Here is a 13,266-nt window from a genome sequence, read left to right as displayed (position 1 = left end):
AAGTTGCTCATGAACTGAGCTGATTCACTAGATATAGCACACTACTCCATCTTATGCGCACCAGCACAAAGCTCACAAACACTTGCGATCTGATTAACTCCATAATTAGCCAAATAATCCACCTTCATCGTTAAAGCCTTAAGCTGAGCAGCTATAGCAGTAGTTGCATCCACCTCCAGAATTCCAGCTACCTTGCCTTAAGGTAGTCTCTGAGAAGGGTTCTGGTATTCATTAGAAGCCATCCGTTCAATCAACTCATAAGCCCCATCATAGCTCTTAACCCACAAGGCTCCCCCTGATGCTGCATCGAGCATGGGTCTAGATTGTGCTCCCAAACCATTATAAAAGCAATTGATAATCATCCAGTCGGGCATCTCATGAGGAGGACACTTCCTAAGCATCTCCTTTTAATGCTCCCAAGATTCACATAAAGACTCTCCCAATTGCTGCGCAAATTGAGTAAGAGCGTTTCTGATTGCAGCTGTCTTTTCCATAGGAAAGAATTTAGTAAGAAACTTTTGAGCAAGATCTTCCCAAGTAGTAATAGAGCCTGGTGGTAGAGAATGCAACCAACACTTAGCTTTATCCCTCAGAGAGAATGGGAAAAGCCTCAGCTTAACAACATCTTCAGAAACATTGTTGAATTTGAAGGTGTCGCAGATCTTGATGAAATCTCTAATGTGCATGTTGGGATCTTCCGTTGGAGAACCCCCAAACTGGACTGAGTTCTACACCATCAAAATCGTGTTATCCTTGATTTCAAACGTATTTTTCATGATGGATGGTCTGGAAATGCTAGACTGAATGTCATTGATCTTCGGTTGAGAGTAATCCATCAAAGCTTTCGGATTCGCTGCTTGATCTCCCATTGCAATGATTGCTTCTTCTTCAATTTTCTTAACTTCTGCAAAAACTTCTTCCACTACTTCAACTTCTTCCTCCGCTTTATCTAGTGTTCTCTTGCGAGATCGAGAACGTGTTAGCATAAACATTCTCAGAGTACCTGAAACACAATCAAGCAAATAAGTAAGTAAAATATCTGAGTCAGTGAACTTAAACGACCATTGATGTCAAGAACATAAACTAAAAATTAACACCGAGTTCCCCGGCAGCGGCACCAAGAACTTGTTAGGGCGAAAACACACGCTAAAATTACACGCAAGTATATGCATTCGCAAGTAGTATAAGATATAAATCAGATTTGTTCCCACAGAGACTCTTTTTACTTAACTTAAGATTATGCACCTACACAACAATGGTATGACTATTGCTCAATGCTAAGACAATAACAAGTTGAGATATTTATAACTAAGATTAAACTAACATGCAATTAACTAAGAGATTAAAAGTGATTGAATTAACTATATAAGACAAATATGGGATTTTAACTTCATTAAATACTTCATTCAAAGTCATTTTTCTTAACCTTAGATGCAATGGTGATGAAAACTAATCAGATAACACTAAATTAGTAAATGCCAACTTTCGTTGCACAAATACCCTGCTACCAGATATCCAAAAAAGAGATAGAAGCTAAATAGACACAAATTATGTTGAGACCCTATATGTCTATAGAATTTGACAACATAAAGGTTTAATGCGGAAGTTATTTATCGTGATTACATAGGGCAAGTAAGATGGTTAAAATTACCTATGAATCATGCATAACAAATACATGAACCTATGCTAGCATGGCAAGTTCTAAACCTCTATATTCACAGTCACTTCAATAGAGATTAACATGCTATATTATATGTTCGTGACGCACATAAGACGAATAAGCACAACCAATACTAGGATATCATACAATCACCACACACTTAGGTATCGAAATAAATTAACTATAGAAATCCATAAGTAAATCCGTTAGAACCCCACGATAACAATTAGTTCATAACCAAACTCATCATCACCATGGGTTCCAATGAAAGCATGGTAAATAAACTAAGTCTTTATAAACTGAATAATAATAGCAAAGTATGTTAACAAGAGTATTAGGTTCAAACAACAAAGAAAACATGCATCCAAGATTACAACTTAAGCAAATAATCACAAGTAAAAACTAGATCTTCTTCTCCTTCATTGTAATATGCTATTAGGCCTTCTTGTTGCTCTCTCCTTGCTCTCGTATATGAAAAACGTCTTTTTAAGAGTCTTTAAATACCAGCCCAATTAGAGCAGAAGTCCAGAAAATCAATCTTCTATTAGAATCAGGATTCTGGAAAATTGACCTAGCGCGGCCGCCCTGACTTTTTGGTTAAACGAGTTTGGCCGCTCCAAAGGGTAGCGTGGCCGCTCTGAACTTCTGGAAAAACTGGTTTTTTTCTGTTTCTTGACTTCACTTGTTGGTTTCTTTCGCTCAATCGACCGAGGCTCCATCCTAACACCCTTTTAGCATAAAAATAATGTAAAATCTATTATTCTTCCAACTATGCCCTGAAATGCAAAACACTACGAAAACACATCAAAAACACAAAATGCTTGAGTATAAAATACCAATTCGAGCCTTTACGAAGCGTTTGAAGTGGATATAAATGCCACTTATCATAAAGCTACCAAGATATTACAGAAATATATTTTTCCTATGTAATGTTTAAGTTCTCAGTTATACTTGACTAATACACAATATACATGATTTATTCTAAGACTTGAAGAAGATGGTTATAAGTCGTCTATTAATGATGATGGTCAGAGTTTGGAAACTAATGTTGTTCCAATATTTGAGATGATGTCTATTGTCCAACTAATGTTAAATCCTAAATATTTGCTTCAGGTTGTGCGGATTTTAAATTTGATGCCATGTTAAATTCGTACATAAATTTTTGAGTGTATACTGGTCTGTTCTTTAAAGCAATTTTTGTTCGGCTATTTATATTGTCCAGCTTTTTGTTCGTATATATTTTCTTTAAAGTAATTTATAGAAGCCTTGAAAGAAGACAGACTTGTCACGAAATGTTGTAATTGCTCAATAAAACTGATATGAGGTTGAAACTGATAGAAGTAATTATGTTATTGAAGATATGTATGCTTACATTATAGACAAATACTATCTTCTACATGTATATAATTCCCAAACGCACGAAATTTAGACCAAATATACCAGTTAGAGGGTCATCCTTATGGAGAAGAATTATGGCTATCACTTTACGATAAGGCTATTGAGTCTGAATTTCGCATTGAGGGTGAAATTTATACCAAAAACTTAAAGATGGCTCATATGTAACACCCCCAAATCCGGGGTCGGGGATCCGGGTTGTCACGAGTTCCATTTCCCTTAATAACACCCAATCTTAATAATTAATCAACTACTCTGTAGTGTGACCCCACAATAAACACACACACCACAAGTTATAGTCTCAGAGATGAATATCCAAAAATAATCACAAGTCATTTTATTCCAAAATTTTATGCCATTACACCTTAAAAGGGGTTCTGAATAAATTTACATTTCTTTGCCATTATCACAATTCATAAATATACATAATCTGGTGCATCAAAAGTTGAAAGCCTAGCCTATTGGTAGCTCCTACCTCAGCTACGGCAGCATCAACGCTTCCAGAAAACTGTGGAACGTTTCCTAACCGCTTGCGAATTGGAAACTTGGTCTTGTTCATCTTTTCTATCTGTTGTTGTGTGATGAAAGAAGAAAACAAGGGTGAGCAGCAAGCCCACCAAAATAATATGTATAATGATTTACAATATGTGAGCCTTCTCATAGTACTCATGAAAGTCTTGGTCAAAAGAAATGAACCAAGTTTGATATCTTAATGCGATGAAGTCGCAAAATATTCAGTATATATACATATATACTTTTCAAAATATTGGAAGTCCTCTTCCATGCATAATACACACAGAGTTCCAGTGTATAACTGTATAAAAATATCATTGCAAGGTGATCTCATATATCTAACCTTGTCTCAACGTTTTTCTGAAAATCTTTGTCATGCATAAGATAATCATTTACTAGATATAAGTTTAAAAGATGAAGTTACAAGATACTCCAATATACTTATATCTTTTCCGAATACTACTTGAACTACCACCGTTCAAGTTATAATTAGTTTCAAAAGTTCATCACACTGATGAGACTACAAGATAAGACTTGAATAGATTCAATCTTTGAAATATTTTGAAGGAAATGAAGTTATGATATACTTCATTAAGTTCTGATATATATATATATATCCACATATACATCTTCTTTATACATTTCCTGAAAACCTCTGTCATGTAAGGTATGAACAGAGTTTGTAACATCCAATGAATTTTTGGAAGGAAAAAGAATTGTGGCATAAACCCGATATCTTGCTGATCAGGCAAAGATACCAATAAGTAACCTTTTCTACTAGTAGATGGATGAATTCCCCACTGGTCATCACCCTGGTCCCAATAGGACCTTATGCTGGACTGCCACTCAGCCACTTACGCATTTGATGGACTCCCACTGAGCCACTTACACTATCATGGACGCCCACTGAGCCCATGTTGCTTATGCCGACTCGATAGATGGACTTACTTCCCGAACGTTGGTTAAGTAATTAATTCATTTACCAAAACTGCAACCTTGTTGCGAATATAAAATACACCATAGAGCCGGATCCCTCAAGTTTTGAGCGAGTATTTAAATCCCCTTTAAAAGGAAGATCTTAAATATAAAAAAAATGAGTTTTGGGATCCGCTCTAACTTTTAAAAATCATTTTGAAGACTCGAAAACACTTTAAGGAGTGGTTGGAGCAATGCTGATTTAATAAAATAAATCAGTCCCAATGTATTTAGAAAATATCTGAATATTATTATTTAAATAATATTCCCATAAAGAATAATTGAGGTAGAAGTTGGAAAACTTATAATTGAAATGAATAGTAAATAATCAAAGATATACTTATACGAAAGTAATATCTTTATTTGAATAATCAAAAGTAAGTTTGATTATCGAACATTATTCTTTAATAAAATAAAGAATATTAAATAATACGCGGAGTCATAATACCTCGAATGAATATTATAAATAATATTCATTAAATAAATAAAGGAGTCATACATCCTCGAATGAATATCCAATTAATAATCATTAAATAATATAAACTGAGTCTTAAGCCCTCGAATGAATATTCGAAATAATATTCAATAAATAAATAAGCTGAGTCATAAGCCCTCGAATGAATATTCGAAATAATATTCAATAAATAAAATAAGCCGAGTCATAAGCCCTCGAATGAATATTCGAAATAATATTCAATAAATAAAATAAGCCGAGTCATAAGCCCTCGAATGAATATTCGAAATAATATTCATTACATAATATAAAGTTAAAGTTATCGAATAAACCTTATTCGATTAATAGTTTTGAAAACTATAACCATATATATAAAAGTATATATATATATATACAAAATCTACTCGGGATCCTCGACTCCCGGTTTTAGAAAATGTTTTCACCTTTGGGTCCCTATACTAAGGATATATGCAAATTACCGCTATTCTCTAGCATAGGTATTATCAACTGAACCAACAGATATATATGGCAAGAATACAAAACAGGCATGCATATGTACCATATCACATGCTACAATATAACGCAAGAATTTGCCAATAACAAATATGCATTTATCACAAGATCATGCATATACATATGTATACATCACAACAACAGTATAGCGGGTAGAAAACTTGCCTGAGCGACTGAAGGTTATTAATGGCTCAGGACGAGTCTGGTAACCTATAAACAACAAGTAAGTTGGAATTAAACCAAAGTCACTTGTAAATCTATACTCTAACCAACTTAGACTCTGACGCTCGTTTTGCGCTTACTGATTCTCTTAAGTCACTCGAGTACCCTCGGCTCCACCATTTTTAATAAATTACCCATTACGAGTTTTAAGGTGATTCCTTCGCAAGTGTCTTACCAACTGCCTAACACACTTAACACAATTGATTCATACACTAATTAACCCTTTTTAGGTCTTTAACCTATGTTTCAAAGTAAGGCGAGGGGTAATGTTTCGTTCGCGAAATGTCGTTACTTAAAACGGCCGTTTCTCCTAAACCGTACATCGGAATCAAACGAACCACATATCAAAACGAAGCTTGTAACATGAAATATCTAAACATGGCAATGGTAAAAACCTATCAGGGAGTTCTCGGGTCCTAATGTTATGAACAAAAGCAGTCTAAAGTAAATCGGACATTACGACGGCTATGTTTACGCGATTTCCCAATTTTATACCATTCCAATTCAATCACCAAACAACCCCAATCCATTCTTACAACCAAAACCCATCCATATCACATTACAACAGCCCCAACCAACTCATTATTAACAATTATACTTATTCCTAAAACTTGAATTTAAACTATACTAAATCCTTTAACCAAACCATAAGATTTCAACACTCCATTCACCACCATTCCAACCCAAACTCTAAACAAACAAGCTTCAAGCTACTCTTTACCATAACTATCAAAATCATCCTAATATATAAAGTAAAGCTAGGGTTTGGAGATGATATACCTTCCTTGAAGTGGTGTGAGTAGCTAGGAAGCCTTAAGAAGCCTTGAGGAGTCTTAGGGATGCTTGGATCTTAAAGGAAAAACAAGAAAAATCAAGTTAAAAACCTTGAAATCACTATTCATTGTCTTCTTCATTGATTTCTTGGAGAAGATTGAGAATGAATTAGAGGCTTAAACTCATAAGATAGCCATAACTATGCATAAGGAATACTAGAGAATTATCTTACCAATTTAGGAAGCTTGGATCTTGGATTTTGAAATTCCTTCTCTTTGAAATGTGAAAAAGCCGAGAGCAAGGTGGGAGAGATGAAATGATTTTTGTGTTTGCTTTGTTTTGTTTTGGTTGGTTGATTTTCTTTTGATTTGTTTTGGTTAATTACCTTATTAACCTTGTCTTTGTGTGGTTATAAACTAACCACATCTCCTTCCCCTTATGTCATGCTTATGTCATGCTCATGATGTCATCTTCTCTTACTTGTCCTCTCCTTATTGGTTGGATGACCTCATCATCCCTAACCTCCTTGATTAACTTCCTAATTGTTTGCCTAATGACCGCGGATCTGTTATACGGTTCGCTTAACTTTCGTTTTCGTTTATCGTTTGAGGGATCATACCCGGGATCTTATTACTTGGGTTTCCTTAACCTTTCTCAATACATTATATTCCTTTTATGATCCTCTCTTATAATCCTTTAATTTAAATCCTTTTTATCCTGTTACCTTATACTCAATTCTTTCCGTATCTAGTGGATTTCTGGGAAAATCAAAGTGTTCGGAATTGGATTCCGACGATCTTTACATACACTTATATACCATATAGAGTACTAATAAAATCTCAGAATATCAATAACAGAACCCCTACATAGTGTGGCATGAAAAGTTTTCTTATTCAGCATAATCTGCAAAATCACTATTCATAAGGGTTTCAAAAATTTCCAAAAATTGGGGTTATTACATCATATATGGAATACTGAGTTTGAGCATTGTGCTACACAACTCATTCTCTTTAAGATTATCATAAGTAGTTTCAGAGATTAAGCATGTTAGATATGAATGTACTTTGACAGTTTTTTAGTTTTGAGTTGGCTGTGTTAGAATGCACAATGCAAGGGCATGTTAATGAATTTGGATTGTAACAAGATATTCAGATATTTACATTACTAATATATAGAGAACTACAAATTTGGGTTTTTATAGCAAACTCAAACTTACTTCATTTAAATTGCTTTATCTTATTAGTTTCAGTATTACTCATATCTGCTAAGTCAAGTAAATGACAAAAATTTATCAGAGGTTTAATAATATGCCACATTTTATTCATCTAACAATTTATGATATTTCAATGTTAATAGCACCTTAATCTGTCTTACTAGCACCATTATGGCCTAATGTGACAAAAGTAACCTAATATAATGAAGCAGGAAATTAATGCAATACCGTCTCACTCTTCCTTCAATTTTCCATTCTCATTAATCTGGTGCATTGTCATGATTATATCTTATGAGCCCAGAAGATTCAAATGTTTTCCATCTGTTTTTGCATTATCCAAAGAAATCATCATTTGGAATCACCTGCAAACTGTTTGTTACTTTAAAAAAATCCAACTATCATGGTAAAATCAATATTTCAAGCGACCAAAAAATAGACTGAAGACTAACTACATATTACATTGTAATATAAAGTGTATTAAATGGTAATCATGTAAATGTTTAATTCTCATCATATCTCTTACATGATAGGCTTTACAACAAGCATTTTCTTAGTATGATTTTTGTTTCCTTAGGCCTCATGGTCACAATAAAATGTCCTCAAACAAATCATCTTCAATTTAGCGCTTGCAGCCTGCCAGTCGAAGTTTGAGGCACCAGATTAAGGTGAAATTATGATATACCGTTAAAATATGAGGCTTTAACCGTTACTTTATTAGGCACTACTTCATGATAGTTAATTTTTCACGTTGTACCTTCCATTTAATTTATTGAATTAAACTATATTACCCGGTTATTAATCCTCTACCTGAACATCAACATGCTCTTCTGCATCATTGGACGTCTTAGGTATTGTCAAACATTTGCGAAATGACCATCGACCATCAAACCCTGCATAGTATAGAGAATATATCAAGTAGTTATAGCTCATTCATATGAAGCATTTTTTCGACTACCTATATCTGTTAAGAGAGATAAATGAGGTAATGTACATGTTATACTGTTGAACAAAAATTTTCGATTGTTATTGAGGTCTCTTCTTATGATCCATAGGAACACATGTAACCATTAAAAAAATCTAATTACACATTTTGCTTAACGCTCAAATTTTTTTCTAGAAAATAAATCCTTTTATTTATATTCAAGGTTTTTACCAAATAATAGTTCCTCTAGTTTTCTTTGCATATTACGATGATGTTTTTTTGGTGCATCTATATGATTTTAATTGTTCGTTGATATAATCAAGAGGATGATCATTTTTGAATATGGTGTAGAGATTCCTTTAATTTATATTCAAAAAAGTGCATCTATATGTTTTTGTTGTCCGATAATATAATCATAAGGGGGATTATTTATTTTTTTATATTTCTAATATTTCGGATATAAGCGTGTGGAGTGATAACTCCCTTTCTTTCCTGGGCTCTTCTCCCTTTCTTATTCAGACTTGGATTTCGTTTATGCAGAGATGTGGGTGTGTGAGGTTATGTTGTAGATTGGGTTTCTGCAAAACAAAACCGGAGGGGATGGCGTCCCCGCGACACCTCCAGCGTGAGGATGAGAAAAAAGTGTATGGAAAAGATAATAATAGAAAATGAGTTATTTTTTAATATATATGTGGTGTGTGTATATCTATGTAATAGAATAGAGGAACTAACCCCCAAAATCCTTTTCTTGGGGCCTTTTATAGGCTCCCAGTTTAGGGTTTTGGGGGTTTATACCTTTTCATCTTGGCCGTTGATGATTCTTCGTTGGTGAACACTTGGACGCTCTAGATGGGAAGCAGGGCCCAGCTGTCCCCTGATTGATGGGATAGCTTGAGGTTTTGACCCATGAATGCTTGAGATGTTACCATGCTATTTCAGTTAATATGGGACTGTTGCTATCCTGAGTGGGTGCCTCGTGTCCGGAGACCACTCCTATATAGGCATGGGGTCTCCTTCTATTGTGCTTTTGTAGTAGTATTTGGGCTTAATTGTATTATGTGCTATCATTTTCCTCCCACTCCCTTATGTGGGTTTCCCGAATAGAGGATTCGTGTTGTAGTTTAGGTGGAAACTTTTTGTATTTTTTCTTTGATTTGTAGCCCCTGCTTTCGGGGTGTTGTTGGTTCCAAGGCCCCGGAGTTGTGTTTGGGTAGGCCATTTGGTTTGTGTAACTTACAAAGAATTTTGTATTTTTATTTGATTTGTATCCCCTAACTCCGGGGTGTTGTTGGTTACAAGGCCCCAGAGTTGTGTTTGGGTAGGCCCTTTGATTTGTGTAATGTAAGAAAATTTTTGTATTTTTCTTTGATTTGTAGCCCCTAACTCGGGGTGTTTTTGGTTACAAGGCCCTGGATTTGTGTTTGGGTAGACCCTTTGATTTGTGTAACTTAATAAAATTTTTGTATCTTTCTTTTATTTGTAGCCCCTAACTTCGGGTGTTGTTGGTTATAAGGCCCTAGAGTTGTGTTTGGGCAGGCCTTTTGATTTGTGTAACTTAAGAAATATTTTGAATTATTTTTTTGATTTGTAGCCCCCAACTCCGGGGTGTTTTTGGTTATAAGACCCTGGAGTTATGTTTGGGTAGGCCCTTTGATTTGAGAGGATAAGCTTGGGACATCCTCAAAGTGACTGGATTATGCAGCTTTTGACGCTTTCTCAGGATGTCAGGTGACGGTTAAAGTTCCGTGTTGTACTTTTTATGTATATATATAATTAAACATTACAATTCTCCCCCCTGCTTTGTTCTCCTCAAAAGCTGTGCCAGTTAAATAATTATAGCGGTGCAATTATTGGTTTGACAGCTGGTGTATTAACTACCGCGATTACTTTTTGAAGGGCCAGGATTGTGTCATGTGTCCCACTCTATTAGAAACAATTGCACGTCGATCGGGTTATTTTTACCCTTTTTTTCCTTCTATAAATACTGCTTCTTGTCTTTCTTTATGCAAACCCAAATGTTAAAGCAAACACTCTCTAGTTTCTTCAAGGGGAATTGAAGCTTTTTTCTTCGGTGTTCTTTGTGAAGCCACTTTTCATCTCCTATTTTTCTGTAAGTTTTTGACCACTTCTTGTGCACTTCATTTCTATAATTGTCTTCAATTTATTGAGCCTTGTTGCTCAGTTTTACGAATGCATACGAATCGTTATTATTCAAACTGTAGGTTTGGTTTTATTGTTCACTTATGATTTGGTTATATGAAACTAGGTTTATTTTGTGTTTTTTGTATTTGTTTTTTTTATTTTTGGGGTTTGGTTTTGGTAAATATCTCGTATTTGGTTTTTGGAGGTCTGGGTTTGTGTTTGTTGTTCATCACTTTCTTGTGGGAATATATGTGTATGTATAGGTTGTAATGCCTATTTGGTTGTTTTGATTATGTTGCTATTGTTTCTGAATGTTTGGCTTTTGTTTTAATTTGTATCCAAATTTAGCATAGACTTCGGGGAGGTGTATGTTTGGTAGGAGATTTAAACAGCTAGCTAACCTTAGTCATAACTCCGGGAGTCCTGAGTTTATAGGTTTTCCCAAACTCTCTTCTTGTCATTCCTCATCTGAATTTGATAGGATGCCTTCCCATTCCATGAGACTCGTAGTTACTGATGTTCCCACTTATCTGTTGCCTCCCGGGCAGACTTTAGCTAGGAGGGATGGGTCATGGGTAGATATTGACCATTATTTTGTTCAGCTTCGGGAGAAAACTCCTCCTTTGGATTTTTATTTTCGGGACCTTTCTGCTTCTTATCAAACCTTAGGTAGGGACCTTTCTTTAATACCGCGTGTACGGGGTATGCTTGTGCCCCTATTCATCCTGATCTTCGTAGGTATTCTAATAGGTAGATAGATGATGTTTTAAAGGCTATTTTTCACTTCGGGTATGGGTTAGAGTGGAGGTGGCTCTAGCCTCATGAGCGTGTTTACCATAGACTAGCGGGTGGTGGGGTAGGGATTCCTTTTGAGCGTCTTCTTAATATAAGGCCAAACCTTCATTAGTTCACCAAGTCTCTTTGTAAGGATGTGTATGGTACCCTTTCACCCAACTAGCCCCAAATTCCATGAAGTGGGTTTTGTGGTTTTTGGGTTGTTCTCATGTGAAGAATTACCTACCAACCTTCAAACTTTTTCACCATCTTTTTATGAGCAAGAAACCTACTAGCTTTCCTCTCTACGAGTTTACCTTCAATATGAATGAGTGTGATTTCCTGTTGATGCCAAGAAGTCCCCGGTCTTCATGCTTAATTCTCTCAGGTGATGACATCAAGAGTTTATTTTTATCTGGGGTGGGGACCTAGAGTTTATGCTATTATATAAGAATGCACTTAAAACGTACATGTTTCCTACCCAGCAGCTTGGGGTGATGCTCTTGCAAAGATGTATGACTTCTGTGGGGCCCTCGGTTAGCAGTGGACCCCATATAATTTTTTTTGTAACACCACCTTGTTCAATGCAGGATGTAAGTTTTTTTATTTAAAGAGTTTTCATGTTTGTCTATTTGCATATTTTTGTTTTTACATTGCCCGGACTCCATTTTGACATTTTCTTCCATTGTGCAAGTTTTCCTTTTTTGAACCCGTTTTATCAGGAGATGTTGAACCAGTTTAGAGATCTCTTTGAACGATTTAAGAAGATTGGAGGTACTCCGCAGCTGAATTCGAGGAAGGGAAAGATGAGGGCAAATGTCGGTAATGATTCCAATCTCCGGGATACTGATTCATCTGGTGCAGTTGTCCGTCATGTTGCTCCACGTAATGAGCCTCGCGTAGTTATTGTTGATACCGGGAGTGGGGATGTTGTAGCTGAGGAGGAAGTGGGGAGTTAAATCCACAGAAGAGGAAGAGTACTGAAGATGAAGGGAGTGGTTCTGGGACTCCGTTGAGGAAATGGCCGGCTGTTGATCTCGTGGAGGAGGAGAGTAGGCTCTTGGTCAAAAGGGATGCTTTGAAGAATCCCTTGGCCAAGCTAACCATTGATGATCCTCGAACAAAAATGTTCAACAACTATATTGCTCCGGAAAATTTAGAACAATACTACAAGGAGGATCTGGAAACTTTCCTCGATGGGCTGATTCGAGATGTAAAAATGATATCTAGAGAAATTTTTTCCTAGCTTTGTTGAATTTGTACTTGTGTTTAATTTTTGTTCTTTTTTATTTCAGGCTAATGCACAGATATCGGGCTGTGCCACCATCCTGACTAATTACAAGGAGGGGTGTGATACCACCAAAGATGCTACCAAGAACCTGAGGAAGCTCTATATCGAGTTTAAGGCCCTTAATGATGCCAAGGAGAGGGAGGTCGGGGAGCAGAAGAAGGCCTATGCTGATGTGGTAAAAGCAAGAGATGATACCATCCAGGAGCTAGGTGTTCTTCATGCGCAGAATGCTGGTTTGAAGAAGGAGCTTGACTTTAGGCCCCGGGAAGAAGATGTCCTCAATGCCTTTCGTGGTACACCTGCCTATTATGAGGAGCTGAATAGAAAAATTTTGGATGAGGTGACCATGTGTTGGTAGATAGCTTCTGTGTATCTTACCAAGAACTTGGGAGGTAATATGGATGGTTTCATGGAGCTG

At 36.0% G+C, this 13,266-nt stretch overlaps 1 non-coding gene across 1 annotated transcript; it reads left to right on the top strand.

The window, feature by feature from the left end:
• The first annotated feature begins 372 nt into the window (after positions 1-372).
• LOC141694281 (small nucleolar RNA R71) lies at positions 373-479 on the top strand. The gene has a single exon (XR_012563601.1). It is a non-coding gene; the product is annotated as a small nucleolar RNA R71 (small nucleolar RNA).
• The last annotated feature ends 12,787 nt before the right edge of the window (positions 480-13,266 follow it).

Source organism: Apium graveolens, chromosome 10 (genome assembly GCF_009905375.1).
Source record: "Apium graveolens cultivar Ventura chromosome 10, ASM990537v1, whole genome shotgun sequence".
Classification (NCBI taxonomy): Eukaryota; Viridiplantae; Streptophyta; class Magnoliopsida; order Apiales; family Apiaceae; genus Apium; species Apium graveolens.
This window is presented reverse-complemented; position numbering and strand designations above follow the sequence as displayed.